Consider the following 24,999-nt stretch of genomic DNA (forward strand, 5'->3'; position numbering starts at 1 on the left):
CCTAGGCAGCTGGAGACACGTCCATCTATAATGGAACACTTCAAATTAAAGATGCTTATGGGGCCAGAATTGAAGGTGCACAGAGAACTCAGAGCATTGCAGGACTGGAGGAGATTACAGCGATAAGGAGGGGGCCAAGCCCCAGAGAGAATTGAAACTAAGGATGAACATGGAAATGGAGGTATTAATTCAGCTTCTCCATTATCTGAGAAGTATCAGAAGTCAAGACCACAATAACTTAGTTGCTAAACACCAGATCAAATGTTGAAATCTGTTGCAGCAACAAGGAATTTGACTTGTTCAGTCTTATTGAAGCAGTGACTGGGGCCCAGAGGCTTTTCATCAGGCCTGTTACTGTTTTTGGAGTTGTTTTGGAGGTTGTCAGTCTTTCCAAAGAAGCTTGTCAACTTTCCTGAGATTTGTCAGTTGACACAGATGAAAATGTCAGTTCTTTCTCCCTGCCGGACTTCCCTCTCCATTCCTCCTCCCCTATTTGAGGCATCCCTGTCTGTCTTCAGGTGATGTCCCGGAGGACTGGAGAATAGCCAATATTGTTCCTTTGTTTAAGAAGGGGAGCAAGGATAATCCAGGGAACTACAGGCCGGTGAGCCTTACGTCAGTGGTAGGGAAATTACTGGAGAGAATTCTTCGAGACAGGACCTACTCCCATTTGGAAGCAAATGGACGTATTAGTGAGAGGCAGCATGGTTTTGTGAAGGGGAGGTCGTGTCTCACTAACTTGATAGAGTTTTTTGAAGAGGTCACAAAGATGATTGATGCAGGTAGGGCAGTGGATGTTGTCTATATGGACTTCAGTAAGGCCTTTGACAAGTCCCTCATGGTAGACTGGTACAAAAGGTGAAGTCACACGGGATCAGGGGTGAGCTGGCAAGGTGGATACAGAACTGGCTAGGTCATAGAAGGCAGAGAGTAGCAATGGAAGGGTGCTTTTCTAATGGAGGGCTGTGACTAGTGGTGCTCCTCAGGGATCAGTGCTGGGACCTTTGCTGTTCGTAGTATATATAAATGATTTGGAGGAAAATGTAACTGGTCTGATTAGTAAGTTTGCAGATGACACAAAGCTTGGTGGAATTGCAGATAGCGATGAGGACTGTCAGAGGATACAGCAGGATTTAGATTGTTTGGAGACTTGGGCGGAGAGATGGCAGATGGAGTTTAATCCGGACAAATGTGAGGTAATGCATTTTGGAAGGTCTAATGCAGGTAGGGAATACACAGTGAATGGTAGAACCCTCAAAAGTATTGAAAGTCAGAGAGATCTAGGTGTACAAGTCCACAGGTCACTGAAAGGGGCAACACAGGTGGACAAGGTAGTCAAGAAGGCATACGGCATGCTTGCCTTCACTGGCCATGGCATTGAGTATAAGAATTGGCAAGTCATGTTGCAGCTGTATAGAACCTTAGTTAGGCCACACTTGGAGTATAGTGTTCAATTCTGGTCGCCACACTACCAGAAGGTTGTGGAGGCTTTAGAGACGGTGCAGAAGAGATTTACCAGGATGTTGCCTGGTATGGAGGGCATTAGCTATGAGGAGCGGTTGAATAAACTCGGTTTGTTCTCACTGGAACAACGGAGGTTGAGGGGCAACCTGATAGAGGTCTACAAAATTATGAGGGGCATAGACAGAGTGGATAGTCAGAGGCTTTTCCCCAGGGTAGAGGGGTCAATTACTAGGGAACATAGGTTTAAGGTGTGAGGGGCAAGGTTTAGAGGAGATGTACGAGGCAAGTTTTTTTACACAGAGGGTAGTGGGTGCCTGGAACTTGCTGCTGGAGGAGTTGGTGGAAGCAGGGACGATAGTGACATTTAAGGGGCATCTTGACAAATACATGAATAGGATGGGAATAGAGGGATACGGACCCAGGGAGTATAGAAGATTTTAGTTTAGACGGGCAGCATGGTCAGCATGGGCTTGGAGGGCCAAAGGGCCTGTTCCTGTGCTGTACTTTTCTTTGTTCTTTGTTGTTATCCCACCTACCCTCGATAACCTTTCACCCCCTTCCTTGCCAAGAATCTATCCACCTCGGCCTTAAAAAAGACTCTGCTTCCACCGCCTTTTCAGAATGAAGGTTTCAAAGACCCACGACCATCTGAGTCAAAACATTTCTCCTCATCTCTGTTTTAAATGAGTGACCCCTAGGGGCTGCTTTAGCACAGTAGGCTAAATAGCTGGCTTGTAATGCAGAACAAGACCAGCAGCGCGACCTCCCCGAACCAGCGCCAGAATGTGGCGACTGGGGGCTTTTCACAGCTTTTCAAGTGCCTTCATTGAAGCCTACTTGTGACAATAAGCGATTATTATATTATTATAAATAGTGACCCCTAGTTCTAGATTCTCCCACAAGAGGAAACATCCTCTCCACATCCACCCTGTCAATACCCCTCAGGATCTTGTATGTTTCAATCAAGTTGCCTCTTACTCTTCTAAACCCCAGCAGATGCAAGCCAAGCCTATCCAACCTTTGCTCAATTCACCATCCAGGTCTATGACTTATAAAACTGAACACAAATTGCAGCAATTCAAGGCAGCAACTGCACCACCACTATCTCCAAGACAGCAAATGCTGGCCTTGCCAGCGATATTTGACGCGATTCAGCTGTCTCGCCACAAGATGATTCGCAATGCTCGAAATGTCTCGTGAGATTCGACGGAGCCATTAGGCTCATTTAAATATGTGTTTGCCAGATTTACCCGGGGCCCAGGATTCAGACCTCGCCAGGTACTGTTTAGTATTGGTCCACACATATGTGGGCCAGTTGTAATGGCATCTGTGGGGGTCTCCCAGGCCATTGGAGACCGCCGTGTGGTCAGGCATTGATTAGGTGGCACCCTGGCACTCCCACAGGCACCTTGGCACAGCCAGCCCGGCACCTTAGCATGCCAGGGTGCCTGGGTGGCACTGGCAGCCTGGCAGTGCCAGGTTGCCCGTGCCAGGGGTCGGACCCAGTGGTGTCTAGCGCATAAGAGGTGGAGTAAGGGGGAGCTTGAGGACCACAGAAGAGAGGATGAAGTGAGGGGTCAAGAGGAATTGGTGGGGCACTGAGGGGGTCGAAAGGTGGGGGCTGCCTTTAAAAATGTGCTCGACAGTGCGGCCTCGACGGGGAGTTCCTTGCCGAGGCCAAATAAAACGGTAAAGTGCTGTTGAATACCGGGGTCTTTAGAAACCCCTCCTAAACCCGCCTGAAACCAGACAAATTTTTGTCATCCTGACAAATCCTGTTGGAAGATCTGATGAGCAGAGAGAACACAAAATGATCTCATTTCAAATGTCCAAATCAAACTGCAGCTGCATGTGTAATAGGCATCAAGATGACCCAACAGGTGATCAATGCAGACACGCAACCATCTTTCAAATGTTTGGAGATAGTGTGCCACCGAGTTTGCCAGCACAACTTGCTAGAGGACGGAAAAGGAGAATAAGGAAAAACTCCTTTTATTGAAGAGAAAAACCATGGAGAAAAGGGTATCGAAGAGTTCTAAACATGACATCCTCCAGGGTGAATTGTAGGGGCAAAGAATTACCATCGCACTACATGAGGCCATTCATTCCCTCGTATCTGTGCTGCTCCATTGCAAGAGCAACTCAGCTATTTCCACTCCCCTGCCTTGTCCCCCAGCCCCTGCAAATCGTTTTCTCTAAAGGTAATTATCCAATTCTGTTTTGTGGGTAGGCCTGCAGGAGTTAAATGATCCAAAATGGAGGGTTTCGGCAGAAGATTTGAATAAACTGGGCTTATATTCTCTGGAATTTAGGAGAATGAGTGACACTCAAATTAATTACATTTAAGGCAGGGATAGACAGACATTTGGTGTGCAATCGAACAGCCACACTGCAGCCGAGAAGCAGCACACCGCAGCATGACATGGCCGATAGAAGCCGGGAGACCCCGCTCCCGCGTTGCAACGCCTCGCGAGATTCAACCCATTCTCGTGAGGCGTTGCAATGTAAATCCCATCAGTTGTGAGCGGGATCACTTTGATTAATCTGCATATTAGAGTGATGCACTAGTCTCACTTTAATGTGCAAATTCCCAAGGCTTTGGGATCTATCCACTTTGCCTCAGAGACCTTGGGCAAGTGCAATTCAGTACTGGCCTCCATTAACGCAGCTAAACACACTCGCGATGGGACTTTGTTCCCATTTAGTTAAATTGCGCCCTTGATCTCTCAAAGAATTAAGGGATATGGGGAGCAGGTGGGAAAATGGAGTTGAAACCCAAAATTAGCAACGATAGCATTGAATGGCAGCGCAGGCTCGATAGACCGTGTGGTCTACTTCCTGATCCTAGCACTCGTGTTAAGACCGAACCCCCAGGGTTCCTCTTCTAACTTATCTTGTGGAAAACAATTTTCTCTTCCAGAGGTGGGTCAGGAGAGGACAGATGCCTGAGTTGCTCCCTGCTGACTCCTTCACCTGACTTTTCTCTTTAATACCAAATAGCCTGAGGAATCGTCAAAGTGCCGTTTCTTTATTCCATTTTAAGAAAGCAGATTGAGTCAAATCTCGCCCTCGCTAAGGTTAATTTTCCACATCTGCCTTTGAACATTCTGCCCCCGCAGAGCAGCTGTCTGGTACAAGCCAGTGTGCATCTGTCCCACAAATGTCATTTCATCTTCCCTCTGTGGAATACATTAAAACAAATATTTGATCTACCATCTGCCCAGTCCTATGACGCGACCTCCGAATTCCTGAAATGAAATGATTTTCCTCGTGATATCACTCATCATTAATGTCACTGTATCTTGGGGCGGGAGATAAAAGAGCTCGGGGCATATTTCTGACCAGCATTTATTTAAAGATGGGATGGGGGGATTGTTTTTATTTAATGAAATTAATAATTCAGTTGAAACCTTTGCTTCAGACTCACTGTCCCAACCTGTCTCAAGGGCCAAATATATCTTTCAATATAGCTGACCCTTCCAGTTGTAATATGGTAGCCTGAGAAACAATAGAATAGTGAAAGGTACAAATTCCATAAATATGTGAGAAATAAGGAGTTCAGAGAAATAAGGCCATTCAGCCCTTTGAGCCTGCACACCCATCCAACAAGATCATGGCTGATCTTTTATTGCAAATCCACTTTCCCTCTCTAGCTTCATTTGTCTCTTGACCCCCATTGATTCTCCTCACCTGAGGAAGGATGTTCTTGCTATGGAGGGAGTGCAGCGAAGGTTTACTGGACTGATTCCTGGGATGGTGCGAGTGACATATGAGGAGAGATTGAGTCTGTTGGGATTGTATTCGCTGGAGTTCAGAAGAATGAGCGGGAATTCCGTAGAAACCTATAAAATTATAGCAGGGCTAAATGGGGTAGATGCAGGAGGGATGTTCCCGATGGTGGGGGAATCCAGAACCAGCAGGTCACAGTATGAGGTTAAATGTAGACCATTTAGGACAGAGATGAGGAGAAATTTCTTCACCCAGAGAGTGGTGAGCCTGTGGAATTCACTACCACAGGAAGCAGTTGAGGCCAAAACATTGTATGTTTTCAAGGAGTCAAATAAAGCTCTTGAGGCTAAACGGATCAAAAGATATGGGGGCAGGCGGGAACAGGCTAATGAGTTGGATGATCAGCCAGGATCATAAAGAATGATAGAGCCGGCTCGAAGGGCCGAATAGCCTCCTCCTATTTTATGTGTTTCGCTTACAATTAAAAGTCTAGCAATCTCAGTCCTGAAAATGCCCAACAAGTGACCGTCCATAACTCTTTGTGGTGGGCATCATTTGCTTCTCATCCGCTCACAGCCTCATGTGTGTCCTTATTTAAAAAGTGCATTGTGCGGGTAGCTATAAGCTGAAAATTATGGCTAGGATCATCCAGACCTTCCCGCCGAATGCGATGCACCCCCCTCCGCTCCAGGCCTACCCGGCAGCATGGCTGACGAGCAACGCAAATGACCATTGACTTCAGTGGGAGCAGAAGAGTTCCCGCCAGCGGCCACAGTTGAGTTGCCTCCCCGCCATAAAAGCTACCGCGTTGAGGGGTGGGCCGATCTCCTGGCCTATGATTCGGTTTACTCTTTAATGTTGACTCTGAACATCTTGCTGATGAAAGTAGGAAAAATGCAATAGTCCAAGGAGCTGCTCAGATTCCTAAATATAAACATTTAAGAGGAGCTATTTGTGTCGTTTGCATTATGCAGAAATTGAGACTAAAGCCAGTGCAAACTGACTAGGAAATCTAGCACGGACCTGTACCCGGGTTTTGGAAGCATGGCTCGATAATTTGAATGATTGAATTTGTTGGTTGATAAATCTTAATTTTTGTCTTTATTTGTCCATTCATTTTTTTCAGTCATTATTGAATTTGGAGTGACGTGGTGTAGCGGTTATGTCACTAGACTAGTAATCCAGAAGCCCAGGCTAATGTTCTGGGGGCACGGGTTCAAATCCCTAATTGAATTCAATTCGAAAATTTGGAAGGTAAAGGTAGCCTCGGTAATGATGACCATGAAACTACCATCGATTGTCTTAAAAACCCACTTGGCTCACTAATGTCCCTTGGGGAAGGGGATCTGTCGTCCTTGCCCGGTCTGGCCGACATGTGACTCCAGGCCCCTCTGAAATGGTCGAACAGGGCAATTAGGGATGGGCAACAAACGTTGACCCAGCCAGTGACACCCACATCCCATGAACAAATAAAGAAAAGCTGTGAATTTATGAATGGTTTTGTACAACAATACAAAGGTTAAGTTACTGGTCGTATTCATTTAAAAACAGGATTAAGTACCAGATACATACAACTCATTCATTCATATTTTCTCTTCTCCTAGAGTCAACTGCAGGTTTTAAGAGACTTTATTTTGGGGACACTGCACTGGATTAAGGATCCCTCCCGAGTTCCTGGAATACTCAGACTGCATTGACCTCCGCAAATGATATCAGATGTGGATTGTAGTACAAAAGATGAAGAAAGGAAACAAAACCAACCAGTGACCCAGCTCTTGAATTCTGAAATGTAGTTAATGAATAAAGTTGTTCAGAAATTAGACCCCTGAATCCTTAACCCTGATTGCTTCTGAGATTTTTCATACCTTTTATAATATTTTAAAATGTTCATTTTCAACGCGGCGTTGGCGGGGGTGGTTCCTGCGCTTAGTGTCCCATTATCGCACAACACCGTGTTGGACATGGGACCGTTGGGAGCCTGTACTGCAGGCTATGGGCCACTGTTAAGGGCAGCCATTTAACCAGACTTGGTAATCAGCCAGGTACCAACCTGAAACCTCGTGTTAAAAAAAAACGAGGACTGACTATCTTTGTGGCCACAGAGGAGTCAGGGACGAGAGTATAACGAAAACGATTTATTGTGAAAGCAAGCTATTTACAGGTCACAATCCAAGTCCCAGCCAGGACCTCTCTGCCTAGGCTTCCATCTGGACTGGCTTTTATGTCCGTAATCAACTACCCCGCTGATAGGCCCCTGCGCCTCAGCGGGGGGGGAGCTTGTATTCCAAAGGTTTACGGAGAGGTTGATCAGTCCGTTCCTGTAGGTCTCGTGAGGATTACAACGCAGTCCAACTGGTTCGCTAAATGTTGCAACACCAGATTCATTTATGCATTGCTCTGCTACCTGTGGAACAATCCAGGTATTTCCTCGCACCAGATCAGTTGAAAGGTGTTGAGAAAACATCACCTCAAAGAAAGCTCCAGTTCCCCTTCAGGGTAGTTTCTTGACTGCATATTGTATACTAATCGTCGGATTTTCTTGCTAGGATTTAAATATTCCTGTGCTGAAAGCAATAGAGCTCAGAGAGCTTGAGAAAACAGAATTCCCCATCAATAGTCTCAACATTTCCCCATAGCTTCTCATTCCTTCCTCTTGGATCCCTCCTGCTTTTGCTGCCCGGTGTAATATGGTCGCACAGAGTTGTAGGAAGGTAAAAACAAGTGAACTATTAAAGAGCTTTTAAAGTTGCAAAATAAGCAGGAAACACAAAAGGGGAAATCGGTTTGAGAAATCTCTTGACAAAGTGAATCCAAAGAAACGATAGAGGAATAAAGTGAGTTTTTAAATAATGGGTCAAACCTTCAAGGGAAGGGGTATTGTTCAAATAACTGCCATATTCAGAAGTAATAAATCTTTACTGCACAAAGAGAAAATTAAAATCAGGTAAAGTGCCCAGTGTGTTCACAAAACAGTAATCACAGAATCGTTACGGTGCAGTTGGAGGCCATTTGGCCCATTGTATCTGCACCAGCTCTCTGAAAGGGCATCATGACTTAGCACATAGAACTGAACACAAAACTCCAGCTGAGGTCTAACCAATGTCTTGTATAAGTTCAGCATACCCTCCTTGCCCTTGTACTCTATGCCCCTAATAATAAAGCCCAGAATACTATATGCTTTTATAACTGCTCTCTCCACCTATCCTGCCACCTTCAATGATCTATGCACATATACACTCAGGTCTCTCTGCTCCTGCACCCCCTTTTAGAATTTTACCCCTTATTTCATATTGTCTTCCTAAGTTCTTCCTACCCAAACACATCACCTCACACTTCTCCGCACTGAACTTCAAATGCCACTTATCAGCCCATTCCACCAATATGTTGATGCCCACTTGAAGTTCCACACAGTCCTACAGGTTTGTACTAGTATTTGTATTAAAAAAGCAAACCGAACAGATGTTGAAATTTCAAGGGCATCCTTTGGAATTTACAAATTTATGACAAGAATTGTTCTGAAAGGTTGTTAACCCATCAGATAGACAAAATAGAGAGCCTTCTGAGTAAACCAATGCAAAGCATTGGAAACTGAAAACCCTCATTCAACAGCACCAATGGTGTGGATATCATCATTACAATGAAAGTGTGTGGGATATTGACATTACTCTGAGCAAGTGTGGGACATCGTCATTATTCTGAGCAAGTGTGGGACATCGTCATTATTCTGAGCAAGTGTGGGATATTGACATTACTCTGAGCAAGCGTGGGACACCGTCATTATTCTGAGCAAGTGTGGGACATCGTCATTATTCTGAGCAAGTGTGGGACATCGTCATTATTCTGAGCAAGTGTGGGACATCGTCATTATTCTGAGCAAGTGTGGGACATCGTCATTATTCTGAGCAAGTGTGGGACATCGTCATTACTCTGAGCAAGTGTGGGACATCGTCATTATTCTGAGCAAGTATGGGACATCGTCATTATTCTGAGCAAGTGTGGGACATCGTCATTATTCTGAGCAAGCGTGGGACATCGTCATTACTCTGAGCAAGTGTGGGACATTGTCATTATTCTGAGCAAGCGTGGGACATCGTCATTACTCTGAGCAAGTGGGACACCGTCATTATTCTGAGCAAGTGTGGGACACCGTCATTACTCTGAGCAAGTGTGGGACACCGTCATTACTCTGAGCAAGTGTGGGACACCGTCATTATTCTGAGCAAGTGTGGGACACCGTCATTATTCTGAGCAAGTGGGACACCGTCATTACTCTGAGCAAGTGTGGGACACCGTCATTACTCTGAGCAAGTGTGGGACACCGTCATTATTCTGAGCAAGTGTGGGACACCGTCATTATTCTGAGCAAGTGTGGGACACCGTCATTATTCTGAGCAAGTGTGGGACATTGTCATTATTCTGAGCAAGTGTGGGACATCGTCATTACTCTGAGCAAGTGTGGGACATCGTCATTACTCTGAGCAAGTGTGGGACACCGTCATTATTCTGAGCAAGTGTGGGACACCGTCATTATTCTGAGCAAGTGTGGGACATCGTCATTACTCTGAGCAAGTGTGGGACACCGTCATTACTCTGAGCAAGTGTGGGACATCGTCATTACTCTGAGCAAGTGTGGGACATCGTCATTACTCTGAGCAAGTGTGGGACATCGTCATTACTCTGAGCAAGTGTGGGACACCGTCATTATTCTGAGCAAGTGTGGGACACCGTCATTATTCTGAGCAAGTGTGGGACATCGTCATTACTCTGAGCAAGCGTGGGACATCGTCATTACTCTGAGCAAGCGTGGGACATCGTCATTATTCTGAGCAAGTGTGGGACATCGTCATTACTCTGAGCAAGTGTGGGACATTGTCATTATTCTGAGCAAGTGTGGGACATCGTCATTATTCTGAGCAAGTGTGGGACATCGTCATTACTCTGAGCAAGTGGGGCATCGTCATTATTCTGAGCAAGTGTGGGACATTGTCATTACTCTGAGCAAGTGTGGATATCGTCATTACACTGAGCAAGTGTGGGACATTGTCATTATTCTGAGCAAGTGTGGGACATCGTCATTATTCTGAGCAAGTGTGGGACATCGTCATTACTCTGAGCAAGTGGGACATTGTCATTACTCTGAGCAAGTATGGGACATCGTCATTACTCTGAGCAAGCGTGGGACATCGTCATTATTCTGAGCAAGTGTGGGACATCGTCATTACTCTGAGCAAGTGGGACATTGTCATTACTCTGAGCAAGTATGGGACATCGTCATTACTCTGAGCAAGTGTGGGACATTGTCATTACTCTGAGCAAGTATGGGACATCGTCATTACTCTGAGCAAGTGTGGGACATCGTCATTATTCTGAGCAAGTGTGGGACATCGTCATTATTCTGAGCAAGTGTGGGACATCGTCATTACTCTGAGCAAGTGTGGGACATTGTCATTATTCTGAGCAAGTGTGGGACATCGTCATTATTCTGAGCAAGTGTGGGACATCGTCATTATTCTGAGCAAGTGTGGGACATCGTCATTATTCTGAGCAAGTGTGGGACATTGTCATTATTCTGAGCAAGTGTGGGACATTGTCATTATTCTGAGCAAGTGTGGGACATCGTCATTATTCTGAGCAAGTGTGGGACATCGTCATTACTCTGAGCAAGTGTGGGACATCGTCATTATTCTGAGCAAGTGTGGGACATCGTCATTACTCTGAGCAAGCGTGGGACATTGTCATTATTCTGAGCAAGTGTGGGACATTGTCATTACTCTGAGCAAGTGTGGGACATCGTCATTACTCTGAGCAAGTGTGGGACATCGTCATTATTCTGAGCAAGTGGGGGACATTGTCATTACTCTGAGCAAGTGGGACATTGTCATTATTCTGAGCAAGTGTGGGACATCGTCATTACTCTGAGCAAGTGGGACATCGTCATTACTCTGAGCAAGTGGGACATCATTATTCTGAGCAAGTGTGGGACATTGTCATTACTCTGAGCAAGTGGGACATCGTCATTATTCTGAGCAAGTGTGGGACACCGTCATTACTCTGAGCAAGTGGGACATTGTCATTATTCTGAGCAAGTGTGGGACATCGTCATTATTCTGAGCAAGTGTGGGACATCGTCATTATTCTGAGCAAGTGTGGGACACCGTCATTATTCTGAGCAAGTGTGGGACATCGTCATTACTCTGAGCAAGCGTGGGACATTGTCATTATTCTGAGCAAGTGTGGGACATCGTCATTATTCTGAGCAAGTGTGGGACATCGTCATTATTCTGAGCAAGTGTGGGACATCGTCATTACTCTGAGCAAGCGTGGGACATCGTCATTACTCTGAGCAAGTGTGGGACATCGTCATTATTCTGAGCAAGTGTGGGACATCGTCATTATTCTGAGCAAGTGTGGGACATCGTCATTACTCTGAGCAAGTGTGGGACATCGTCATTATTCTGAGCAAGTGTGGGATATTGACATTACTCTGAGCAAGCGTGGGACACCGTCATTATTCTGAGCAAGTGTGGGACATCGTCATTATTCTGAGCAAGTGTGGGACACCGTCATTATTCTGAGCAAGTGTGGATATCGTCATTACTCTGAGCAAGTGTGGGACATCGTCATTATTCTGAGCAAGTGTGGGACATCGTCATTATTCTGAGCAAGTGTGGGACATCGTCATTACTCTGAGCAAGTGTGGATATCGTCATTACACTGAGCAAGTGTGGGACATCGTCATTATTCTGAGCAAGTGTGGGACATCGTCATTATTCTGAGCAAGCGTGGGACATCGTCATTATTCTGAGCAAGTGTGGGACATCGTCATTACACTGAGCAAGTGTGGGACATCGTCATTATTCTGAGCAAGTGTGGGACATCGTCATTACTCTGAGCAAGTGTGGATATCGTCATTACACTGAGCAAGTGTGGGACATCGTCATTATTCTGAGCAAGTGTGGGACATTGTCATTATTCTGAGCAAGTGTGGGACATCGTCATTACTCTGAGCAAGTGTGGGACATCGTCATTACTCTGAGCAAGTGTGGGACATCGTCATTACTCTGAGCAAGCGTGGGACATCGTCATTATTCTGAGCAAGTGTGGGACATCGTCATTATTCTGAGCAAGTGGGACACCGTCATTATTCTGAGCAAGTGTGGGACATCGTCATTACTCTGAGCAAGTGTGGGACATCGTCATTACTCTGAGCAAGCGTGGGACATCGTCATTATTCTGAGCAAGTGTGGATATCGTCATTACACTCAAGGAGTGGGGAATATCATCATCACACTGAGGGTGTGTGGGATATCATTACACTGAGGGAGTGTGAGATATCACCATTAGACCAGGGAATATGGGATATCATCATTAGACTAGGGAATATGGGATATCATCATTAGACTAGGGAATATGGGATATCATCATTAGACTAGGGAATATGGGATATCATCATTTGACTAGGGAATGTGGGATATCAGTACACTGAAGGAGTGTGAGATATCACCAATACACTGAGGGAATGTGAGATATCATTACACTGAGGGAATGTGGGATATTACCATTAAACTGAGGGAGTGTGGGATATCATTATTACTCTGAAGGAATGTGGAATATTATTTCACTGGGAATGTGGAAGATCATCATTAGACTAGGGAATGTGGGATATCATTATTACACTGAGGGAAAGTGGTATATAATCATTAATTTAATAATCTTTATTGTCACGAGTAGGCATACATTACCACTGCAATGAAGTTACCGTGAAAAGCCCCTAGTTGCCACATTCTGGCACCTGTTCGGGAACACAGAGGGAGAATTCAGAATGTCCAAATTACCTAACAGCACGTCTTTCGGGGCCTGTGGGTGGAAACCGGAGCACCCGGAGGAAACCCACGCAGACACAGGGAGAACGTGCAGACTCTGCACAGACAGTCACCCAAGCCGGGAATCGAACCTGGGACCCTGGCACTGTGAAGCCACAGTGCTAACCATTGTGCCACCACCTGAGGGAGTATGAGAAATCACCATTACATTGAAGGAGTGTGAAATATCATCATTACACTGGAGGAGTGTGAGATATCATCATTACACTGAGGGAATATGGGATATTATCATTACACTGAAGGAGTGTGGGATATCATCACTACACTGAGGGAATATGGGATATTATCATTACACTGAAGGAGTGTGGGATATCATCACTACACTGAGGGAATATGGGATATTATCATTGCACTGAAGGAGTGTGGGATATCATCACTACACTGAGGGAATGTGGGGTATTATCATTACACACTGAGGGTGTGTGAGATATTAAACAGAGGGAGTGTGGGATATCGTCATTTGACTGAGGGCATGTGGGACATCATCATTACACTGAGGGAATTTGAGATATCAGCATTACACTAAGGAAATGTAGGATATCAGTATTACACTGAGGGAGGGTGGAATATCATTATTACACTGAAGGAGTGTGAGATATTGTCATTACACTCAGGGAGTGTGCGATATCGGGAGTGGGTTTTTTCATAACTTCACTGAGTATGTGTGGGATATCATCATTATACTGTGGGATTAATTTAAACCTTGATGAGCATTTGTAAGTTAAATGGTGTCATGACACCCTGGGCTAATGCATGGTCAATTCCAGCCCCATTTGACACATTCACAACACAGGTGAAATTAGGTTTTATTTAAATACCCTTGGTTCTTGGTTGAGCCCAAAAACTACAGTCAGTGTGTTGTAGCTTTAAAGCACAAGTAACCTTTTATTATGTACAGCATTATAATTAAGTGGACCGAAAATGTAACTGACTATCTAATCCCCGTGTCTGCGTGGGTTTCGTCCGGGTGCTCCGGTTTCCTCCCACAGTCCAAACATGTGCAGGTTAGGTGGATTGGCTATGCTAAATTGCCCTTAGTGTCCAAAAAAGTTTAGTTGGGGTTACGGGGATAGGGTGGAGGTGTGGACTTGGGTGAGGTGCTCTTTCCAAGGGACGGTGCGGACTCGATGGGCCGAATGGCCTCCTTCTGCATTGTGGATTCTATGAATACCCATTTCCCAACCCTACCTTCCTAACTCACCTCACTCTCTACGCACAAATAGACAAACAACAGAGGGATAAGGCTGGTGGAAAGGGTAAGAAAATATTAATAAATACGTGGCAGGCACTCACTGCTTTCAGAATAATAGAAAAGTTCTTTCCCTTCAGCAAGCAGGAGAGAGAGAGAGAGAGAGATGGAGGGGGGGGGGGGGGGGGGGAGAACATTCCTTTCATTTCCAAGTTCTAAACCTGGTTCTACCCTGTTCTGTCAGAAAGCATCATGCAGGAACCAATCACTGACTGTTGTCAGGCAGAATACCGTCCCTGGCCAGCCCACCGGTTGCCAGTTAACCAATCAAATCAACTTCTTCCAAAGATGGTTCCTGTCATGATATTTAGATCAGCATATCATGGTGCAATCAAACACACACTGATGGACATGCAGGAGGACCAACACACACACAACATCGCAGCCAATCACCAGTGAGAGCACACGCACTATAAAAACAGGGGACACTACAGTTCCCACTCATTCCAGCAGCAGGCAGCTCAGAGCACCGAGCTCAGAGCCTGCCACTCAGACATTCACCATGTGCTGAGTGCCTCACCCAGATAGTAATAGGACAGGGTCCACAGATTAGCTGGTAATGCACGTACCCAAGTTAGCAGTGTGCTGTTATAGTTAATTAGTAAATAAAATTGAGTTACACCATCTCCAGCCGTGTTGGATCGTTTGTACACCAGAACACCCAACACGACATGATACCAGAAGTGGACACAAACCAGCGCCTGTGAGACCTACCTGCAACGCATCAGCAATCCGCCGTCCTGCATCATGGAGAACATCAACCCGCCGCCGCCGCTCCGAATCGCTGGCAATCTCGGGGTCAATTGGAAACTGTTCAAGCAGCGCTTCTAACTCTTCCTCGAGGCCACAGACAGGGAGAATGCATCAGACACCAGGAAGATTGCCCTTCTTCTCTCCACGGCGGGGCATCACACCATCCACATCTTTAACTCTCTTACATTTACGGACGGCGAGGATAAAACCAAATACAAGACGGTGCTCCTGAAGTTCGACGAACACTTCAGCGTTGAAGTAAACGAGAGCTTCGAGAAGGACCTGTTCCAGCAGCGCCTGCAGGGTAAGGACGAACCTTTCCAGTCTTACTTAACACACCTCCGCATCCTCACGCAGTCCTGCGGCTATGGGACCACCTCTGACTCCATAATACATGACCAGATAGTTTTCGGAGTCATGTCAGACACCCTGCGCCAGCAGCTCCTTCGGGTCAAGCAACTCACCCTGGCGACTGCCGTCGAGACCTGCGTCCACCATGAGAACGCCACCAGCCAGTACTCACACATCCAGGCGGCCGACACGCACGGCACGGGCCCCACGAGGCGGAGCGGGTCCAGACGATCGAGTACCTCCCGGGCCACGGCCTGGAGGAGGCCGGCCATTTAACGCGCTTTCCGAGGACTCCCGCGCTTGTACGCGCCAAAAGAGGGGACGCTGACGCAGAGGAACACGATGCGCAGGCGCGCACTATGCAAGACCGCACCGCACATGCGCGGTGGCGCAACAAACTCACTGATGTCACGACGTGCGGCAACTGTGGCGCCACCCATTTAAAGCGGCAATGTCCTGCCAAAGCGCGACAATGCCTACGCTGTGGCAGGTTGGGGCACTACGCTGCCTGCTGTCGAGCAGCTCACCCTGCCAACTCATACCCGTTTAACCAGCCTCGCAGAAACGTTCGGGCAATTCAACCCACGTTCACCGAGTCCGATCCCAACGTCACACAGACCAATGACACTGAGGACAGGGTGCCCTTCCGCGTTGCTGTCATCAACAAGAACAAGCTGTCCCCGAGTCGAATGCACCAGCCGCTGTCAGTGCACAGCATTGATCCGGACGACGAGTGGTGTGCCACCCTGACCGTCAACCGATCCCAGATCAGATTCCGCCTGGACACTGGTGCTTCTGCAAATCTCCTTGCATGGTCAGCATTCCAGCCCCTGAAGGTTAAACCACCTATTCTGCCATCCAACTGTCAACTCGTTGACTATAATGGCAACGTCATCCCCGCCACGGGGTCGTGCCAGCTCGAAGTGACACACAAATCACGTAAAACCACACTACCATTCAAAATCGTGGGCTCCTCAAAGGACTCTCTGCTAGGCGCACAGGCATGCAAAATCCTCCACCTCGTTCAGCGTGTACACTCTCTCTCTCCAGAAGGCACGTCCGATTTCCCAGATGCAGACTTTAGGGCACAGCTCTACTCAATCCTCACGCACAACCAGGATGTTTTCGAGGGCATGGGCACACTGCCTTACACGTACAAAATCCGGCTTAAACAGGATGCCACCCCGGTAGTTCACGCACCTCTCAGGGTCCCAGCACCCCTCAAGGACCGCCTCAAGCAGCAGCTGCAGGACCTTCAGGACCAAGGAGTGCTTTCCCGGGTAACGGAGCAGATTCCATGGGTCAGTTCCATGGTGTGCGTCAAGAAGCCTTCCGGCAAGCTCCGGATCTGTATGGACCCGAAAGACTTAAATCGCAACATAATGAGGGAACACTACCCCATACCCAAATGTGAGGAGATCACGTGCGAGATGGCTCGGACAAAAATATTCACCAAGCTTGATGCTTCAAAGGGCTTCTGGCAGATTCAATTGGATCAGTCCAGCAGGAAGCTGTGCACTTTCAACACTCCATTTGGCAGATACTGCTACAATAGGATGCCATTTGGCATCATATCGGCCTCTGAAGTGTTCCATCGCATCATGGAACAAATGATGGAGGGCATCGAAGGGGTGCGCGTCTATGTAGACGGCATCATTATTTGGTCCACCACACCGCAGGAGCACATCAGTCGCCTCCAGCGCGTCTTTAAACGGATACGGGACCAGGGCCTGCGTCTTAACCGAGCCAAATGCTCTTTTGGACAAACCGAGCTGAAGTTCCTGGGGGACCACATCTACCCAGTTGCGGGTGCGGCCGGGTGCCGACAAGGTGGCAGCCATCACAGCCATGCAGAAGCCCACAGACAAGAAGACGGTGCTACGCTTTCTCGGAATGGTCAACTTCCTAGGTAAGTTCATTCCCAACCTTGCTTCCCACACTACAGCTCTCCGGCACCGTGTCAGGAAGACAACTGAATTCCAGTGGCTTCCCACCCACCAGAGTGAATGGGAGGAGCTCAAGGTCAAGCTGACCACCGCCCCGGTACTGGCGTTTTTCGATCCTGCAAGGGAGAGGAAAATCTCGACTGACGCCATCCAGTCCGGCATTGGGGCGGTCCTCCTGCAATGGGATGATGCCTCATCATGGGCCCCAGTCGCCTATGCGTCACGGGCCATGACCCCCACAGAGCAGCGCTATGCGCAGATTGAAAAGGAGTGCCTAGGCCTGTTGACTGGGGTTGAGAAGTTCCACGACTATGTGTATGGCCTTCCCCAGTTCACCGTGGAGACTGACCATCGCCCGCTGGTTGGCATCATTCAAAAGGACATCAACGATATGACCCCTCGCCTCCAGCGCTTTCTGCTCAAACTCCGGAGGTATGACTTTCAACTTGTCTACACCCCGGGTAAGGACCTCATCATAGCAGACGCTCTGCCCAGGGCAGTCAACACACCGTCTGACCGGCATTCGTTTGCCAAGTCAAGTTCGTTTGCCAAGTCAACGCACATGTAGCCTTCACTTCTGCCAATCTGCCGGCCACTGATGCACGCCTGGCCCACATTCGACGTGAGACTGCGGCTGACCCCCTTCTGCAACGTGTGATGCGCCACTTGATGGACAGGTGGCTCAAGGAGCAATGCCCACAGTTTTACAACGTTCGGGACGACTTGGCAGTCGTTGATGGTGTCCTCCTGAAGCTGGGCCGCATCGTGATCCCACACAGCATGCACCGGCGTGTTTTAGAACAACTGCACGAAGGCCATCTCGGCGTTGAGAAGTGCCGGTGGAGGGCCCGAGAGGCTGTGTACTGGCCGGGAATAAGTGAGGACATTGCTAACACTGTGCTCAATTGCCCCACCTGTCAGCGGTTTCAGCCGGCACAACCCCGTGAGACCCTTCAGCCCCATGAGTTGGTCACGTCCCCCTGGACAAAGGTGGGCGTGGACCTGTTCCATGTGCTCGGCAGGGACTACATCATCATCATCGACTACTTTTCCAGCTATCCAGAGGTCATACGCCTGCACGACACCACGTCATCGGCTGTCATCCGGGCCTGCAAAGAGACCTTTGCTCGCCACGGCATCCCGCTCACCGTGATGTCAGACAATGGCCCCTGCTTTGTGAGTCAGGAATGGTCTTCCTTCACCAGCTCATACAACTTCACACATGTGACATCCAGTCCTCTGCATCCTCAGCCGAATGGCAAAGCAGAAAAGGGCGTCCATATCGTTAAAAGGCTCCTCTGCAAGGCTGCTGATGCAGGATCTGACTTCTGCCTCGCCTTGCTGGCCTATCGCTCGGCCCCACTGTCCACGGGGCTATCGCCGGCCCAGCTGCGTATGGGTCGCACCCTCAGGACCACTGTGCCATCCATTCACGTCCCAGACCTTGACCATGCTCTGGTACTTCGGCGGATGCAGCAACAGCGTGAGCAACAAAAAGGCGACACATGATGCTCGGGCAACTGATCTTCCTGCCCTGGCGCCTGGAGATAACGTCCGCATACACCTTCCAGAGGGCGGCTGGTCGACAACCGCTGAGGTTCTCCGACAGATAGCTCCCCGCCCGTTCCTGGTTCGTCTGCCTGATGGCTCTATTCGCCGCCGCAATCGGCGCGCCCTTCGTCTGGTTCCGCGCTCGCTACCTGATCTTGCACCGGTGCCACGCCCTCCTATTGTCCCTGCAATGGACTTTGTTGACCTTCCGGACACCCTGCATCCTCCTCACTCGACCGTCGCCCGGCCCATTCCTCAGCCTGTGGATCTTGACCCACCCTTGAGGCGGTCAACCTGAATTCGTCGCCCACCTGAGGGGCTTAATTTATGAACCTTTTCATATTGGACTCATTGACTTGTTCTGACATATTGTTTTTGACTTTTTGCCATACTGTTTAAGATTTTGTTATTGTTTGTAATGACATTGGTTTCGTTCTTGGTGTAACATAGTTAGTTTCTGCACCTGGCACCTTCCTGTGTATATAGTATAGCCACATGTACATATTGTTGTAAATATTGCACACACATGATTAGATGCACTCACCACACTTCCTTATTTATTATCATGTCGGCACATATTCTTTGCGAAAAGGGGGGATGTCATGATATTTAGATCAGCATATCATGGTGCAATCACACACACACTGATGGACATGCAGTAGGACCAACCAGCACACACACAGCATCGCAGCCAATCACCAATGAGAGCACATGCACTATCAAAACAGGGGACACTACAGTTCCCGCTCATTCCAGCAGCAGCCAGCTCAGAGCACCGAGCTCAGAGCCTGCCACTCAGACATTCACCATGTGCTGAGTGCCTCACCCAGATAGTAATAGGACAGGGTCCACAGATTAGCTGGTAATGCACGTACCCAAGTTAGCAGTGTGCTGTTATAGTTAAGTAGTAAATAAAATTGAGTTACACCATCTCCAGCCGTGTTGGATCGTTTGTACACCAGAACACCCAACACAGTTCCTAAGATCCACTTGGTGCCGAGGAGTCTGGCTTCTCCTTTCCAAAATACAAAACCTGAGAATTCATGGTCCTGGTAAGCAGGCTGTTTCAACGTTGAATCTTCTGCTTAAAGGCGCATCCAAGGACCAGAATAAGAAGAAAAAAAGAAAAGAAATGGGAACAAAGCAAATAAACAGGAAGGATTCTTACAATGGTCAAAGGTTTTCAGCAAAGGTTGGGCGTCAGCCACGTGCCGACATAACAGTTTAACCCAGGAGTGTCAAGAGGACATTGTGTCAGTTTGTTATTGTTCATGAGGCTCAGATTTCACCAGCAGCAGCTATAGTGAGACATGGTCAACGTGGGATAGGAGGCAAACGCCTTCACAATAGTGCTTGTTGACTCGAACATAGAAGGGACAGGAGTGCGTATTCATGTGCTACCCCCGCCCCCCCCCCCCCCCTTCTGCCTCCACCAATCACTGCTTCCACCACCTCCTCCGGCAGCGAGTTCATGGCACCCACTACCCTCTGTGTAAAAAAACTTGCCTCATACATCTCCTCTAAACCTTGCTCCTCGCACCTTAAACCCATGCCCCCTAGTAATTGACCCCTCTACCCTGGGGAAAAGTGTCTGACTATCCACTCTGTCTATGCCCCTCATACTTTTGTAGACCTCTATCAGGTCTCCCCTCAACCTCCTTCGTTCCAGTGAGAACAAACCAAATTTATTCAACCTCTCCTGATAGCTAATGCCCTCCATACCAGGCAACATTCTGGTAAATCTCTTCTGCACCCTCTCTAAAGCCTCCACATCCTTCTGGTAGTGTGGCGACCAGAATTGAACACTATACTCCAAGTGTGGCCTAACTAAGGTTCTATATTAGGACCCTTCCACCCCTTAACTAAAGCTCCACAGCATGTGGAAAAAACGGGTTTTTCACTCTTTACTGGAACGCCCACCTACCAGACCCCTGCCCGCTCTTCATCCGTCAGCAACTAGAATTTCCAAATGCTGCTCTGTTGGGTATTTTCAATGATAACATCTTTAGATTCTAATTATATATATATTTAAAGCATCAGTTGTGGAACAGAACCAGACAAATGAGGTTGTTCTTTCTGAAGTACTTAAAAAAAAGGGTCTTGGCCTATTTTTTGATGTTGGTAGATTTGACATGCAAAACCTACTGAAGAATTCTCATCAGAGGGACGGGGAGACCAGCCACAAGCCAGAGATTCTAGATATCTTTCAACCCGGTGGAATAAGTTACACTTGGAGCTCGAGCTGATTTGGAATATGTTGTGTTCTATTACTTTATCGATGATGAAGGTACACATAGAACACGATGATATGGTTGCTTCAAGTATTTTTTCTTAGTGGTAACCATGCATTACTGTATACAAACAATTCCGTCTCTGTTACTAATGTCTGTGATGCACTATCAATTACGACGAGACGAGAGTAGAAAATAATCGAGGCTTTATTACACAGAGATGTGTGGCCTCCTACAGCAGCTTTCAAAATGGCTGCTGTTCGGAGAGCGCACACATTTATACTCCACCTCCTGGGCGGAGCCAGCAGGCAGGGATCTACCCCCGTACGTGTAGTACCGGGGCCTTACCGTAATACCCATATATACAATATAATACAACAGTGGTGACTACCACATTCACCCCCTGTTAAATATGAGTCCAGCGGGGGTGGTGGAAAACTATATACATACAGATTGGTTTTAAAATTACAGAAAAGGTTACAAATTTAGACAATCAGGCGCCTTGATCTGTCGTTGAGAGCGCCGCAGTGCTGGTGGTGACTCAGGCGTCGGCTTGGTCTTTGGTGACTCCGGAAGCGTGTCGAAATCCTCTTCATCCCCAGGTGGGAGCAAGGGGAGGACGGATTGCCCTGGAGCGGGGGCAGCGGTGGGGTGCGCCGGGGCGGGGGGGGGGGGGGTGGCGCCGGGGGGGGGGGGGGGGGGCAGATCCCTGAGGGAGACTGTGTCTTGGCGGCCGTCGGGGTACGCTACGTAGGCGTACTGCGGGTTTGCATGGAGTAGCTGTACTCTCTCAACCAACGGGTCCGCCTTGTGGAGCCACACATGCTTGTGGAGAAGAACGGGTCCTGGAGCTGCCCAGCCACATTGGGAGCGAAACCCCGGAGGTGGACTTCCCAGGGAAGAGACGTTCATGGGGGGTTTTGTTGGTCGCGGTGCACAGGAGCGACCGAATGGAGTGAAATGCGTTGGGAGGACCTCTTGCCAGCGGGAGGCCGGGAGATTTCTGGACCGTAGCGCCAGCTGGACGGCCCTCCAGACCGTTCCATTCTCCCGCTCCACCTGCCCGTTTCCCCTGGGGTTGTAGCTGGTCGTCCTGCTCGAGGCAATGCCTCTGTTGAGCAGGTACTGGCGCAGCTCCTCGCTCATAAATGAGGACCCCCGGTCGCTGTGGACGTAGGCGGGGAAGCCGAACAGAGCGAAGATGGCGTTGAGGGCTTTGATGACGGTGGCAGAAATCATGTTGGGGCATGGGACGGCGAAGGGGAATCAGGAATACTCGTCGACCACATTAAGAATGTACGTGTTGCGGTCGGTGGAGGGGAGGGGCCCTTTGAAGTCCACGCTGAGGCGTTCAAAGGGCCGGGAGGTCTTCACCAGGTGCGCACAGTCTGGCTGGTAGAAGTGCGGTTTACACTCCGCGCAGACCTGGCAGTCTCTGGTGACTGTCCTGACTTCCTCGATGGAGTAGAGCAGATTGCGGGCCTTAATGAAGTGGTAAAAGCGGGTGACTCCCGGGTGACAGAGATCGTCATGCAGGGTCCGGAGTCGGTCCACTTGTGCGCTGGCACATATACCTCGGGACAGGGCATCGGGGGGCTCGTTGAGCTTACTGGGGCGAAACAAAATCTCGTAATTGTAGGTGGAGAGCTCGATCCTCCACCTCAAGATTTTATCGTTTTTGATCTTACCCCGCTGTGTGTTGTTAAACATGAAGGCAACCGACCGTTGGTCAGTGAGGAGAGTGAATCTCCTGCCGGCCAGGTAATACCTCCAATGTTGCACAGCTTCAACGATCGCTTGGGCCTCCTTTTCGACGGAGGATTGCCGAATTTCGGAGGCATGGAGGGTGCGGAAAAAGAATGCCATGGGCCTGCCTGCCTGGTTGAGGGTGGCGGCCAGAGCAACGGCTGATGCATCGCTCTCAACTTGGAAGGGGAGCGTCTCGTCGACCGCGTGCATCGCGGCCTTGGCGATGTCGGCCTTGATACGGTTGAAAGCCTGGTGAGCCTCGGCCGTCAGTGGTAAAGCGGTGGATTGAATGAGTGGCCGGGCCTTGTCCGCATAGTTTGAGACCCACTGGGCGTAATAGGAAAAGAGCCCCAGGCATCGTTTGAGGGCCTTGGGACAGTGGAGGAGGGGGAGTTCCATGATGGAGTGCATGCGATCGGGGTCGGGCCCTAGAACTCCGTTCTGAACCACATAGCCGAGGATGGCTAATCGGTTCGTGCTGAACACACACTTCTCCTTGTTGTAAGTTAGGTTGAGGAGTGTGGCGGTGTGGAGAAATTTGAAAAGGTCAGCATCATGATCCTGCTGGTCGTGGCAGCAGATGGTGACGTTGTCCAGGTACGGGAAAGTGGCCTGCAGCCCGTACCGGTCAACTGTTCGGTCCACCTCCCGTTGGAAAACGAGACCCCGTTCGTGACACCGAAGGGAACCCTAAGGAAATGGTAAAGGTGGCCGTCTGCTTCGAAGGCAGTGTATGGGCGGTCCGCCTTACGGATGGGGAGCTGGTGGTCGGCAGATTTCAGGTCCACTGTCGAGAAGACCTGGTACTGTGCAATCTGATTGACCATATCAGATATGCGTGGGAGAGGGTACGCGTCGAGCTGGGTGTACCGATTGATGGTCTGACTGTAGTCAACGATCATCCTCTTTTTCTCCCTGGTTTTCACCACTACCACTTGGGCTCTCCAGGGGCTGTTGCTGACCTCGATGACAAATTCCCGCAGCAGCCGCTGGACCTCAGACCTGATGAAGGTCCTGTCCTGGGCGCTGTACCGTCTGCTCCTGGTGGCGATGGGTTTGCAATCCGGGGTGAGGTTTGCAAACAGGGAAGGTGGGTCGACCTTAAGGATCGCGAGGCCGCAAATAGTAAGGGGTGGTAGGAGCCCGCCAAATTTCAGGGTTAGGCTCAGGAGGTTGCACTGGAAGTCCAGGCCGAGTAGCGAGGCAGCACAGAGGTTGGGGAGGACGTAGAGCCGAAAGCCGCTGAACTCTATGCCCTGGACGGTGAGGGTGGCGATGCAGTACCGCCGGATCGCCATGGAGTTGGATTGGGGTGGATGAAGCTCTCAGTGCTCCCGGAGTCCAGAAGGCACGATATCTCGTGCCCGTCGACCTTCACCTTTTTCGAAGCGGTCGCGAGGTTGTGCAGTCGAGACTGGTCGATCGTGACCGAGGCGAGACGCGGCTGGTCGTCGGCGGTTGCAGGCGATGAGCGGCCCGATGAGGTGCCAGACATGCAGGGGTCCTGAGGCGGGTAAGATGGTGATGCCCACGGGCCGCACGTGTCCTGGGGCAGGCAAGATGGCGGCGCCCTCAGGCCGCATATGTCCTGGGGCAGGCAAGATGGCGGTGCCCATTGGTTCTGAGGCAAGCAAGATGGCGGCGCCCACGGGCCACAAGTGTTGTGAGTGGAGCAAGATGGCGGCACCCACGGGCTGCACGTGGTCTGAGGAGAGGAAGATGGCGGCGCCCACTGGCCGCACATGGGTGGTGCTGGGACAATAGCGGCGATTGAGCGGACCTGGCACACTGCCGCGAAATGTCCCTTCTTGCCACAGACATTGCAGAGCGTGCTCCGTGCCGGGCAGCGCTGCCGGGGGTGTTTTGTCTGTCCGCAGAAGTAGCACTTGGGTCCCCCGGGGTTGGTTGGCTGCCGCGTGGCGCAGGCGTGGGGTTGGCTGAGGGCGGTCGCTGATGGGGTCCATGATGCACGGGGGGTGGGCCGTGTGGTCGGGGGCATAAGCCTGTATGTTGCATGAGGCGACCGTGAGCGAGAGCGCTAGTTTCTTGGTCGCCACGAGGTCAAGCGTGGCCCCTTCTAAGAGGCGCTGGCG

General features: G+C 49.3%; 1 protein-coding gene across 1 annotated transcript in view; it reads left to right on the forward strand.

Annotated features, from left to right (window-relative positions):
• dtd1 (D-aminoacyl-tRNA deacylase 1) overlaps positions 1-7,015 on the forward strand; it is a 202,329-nt gene extending 195,314 nt beyond the window's left edge. Inside the window, exon 6 of the mRNA XM_072504096.1 lies at positions 6,798-7,015. The gene's annotated coding sequence lies outside the window, so the exon portion shown is untranslated. The remainder of the gene's footprint in view (positions 1-6,797) is intronic.
• Positions 7,016-24,999: the final 17,984 nt, after the last annotated feature.

The sequence above is a fragment of the Scyliorhinus torazame genome, chromosome 1 (genome assembly GCF_047496885.1).
Source record: "Scyliorhinus torazame isolate Kashiwa2021f chromosome 1, sScyTor2.1, whole genome shotgun sequence".
Lineage (NCBI taxonomy): Eukaryota > Metazoa > Chordata > Chondrichthyes > Carcharhiniformes > Scyliorhinidae > Scyliorhinus > Scyliorhinus torazame.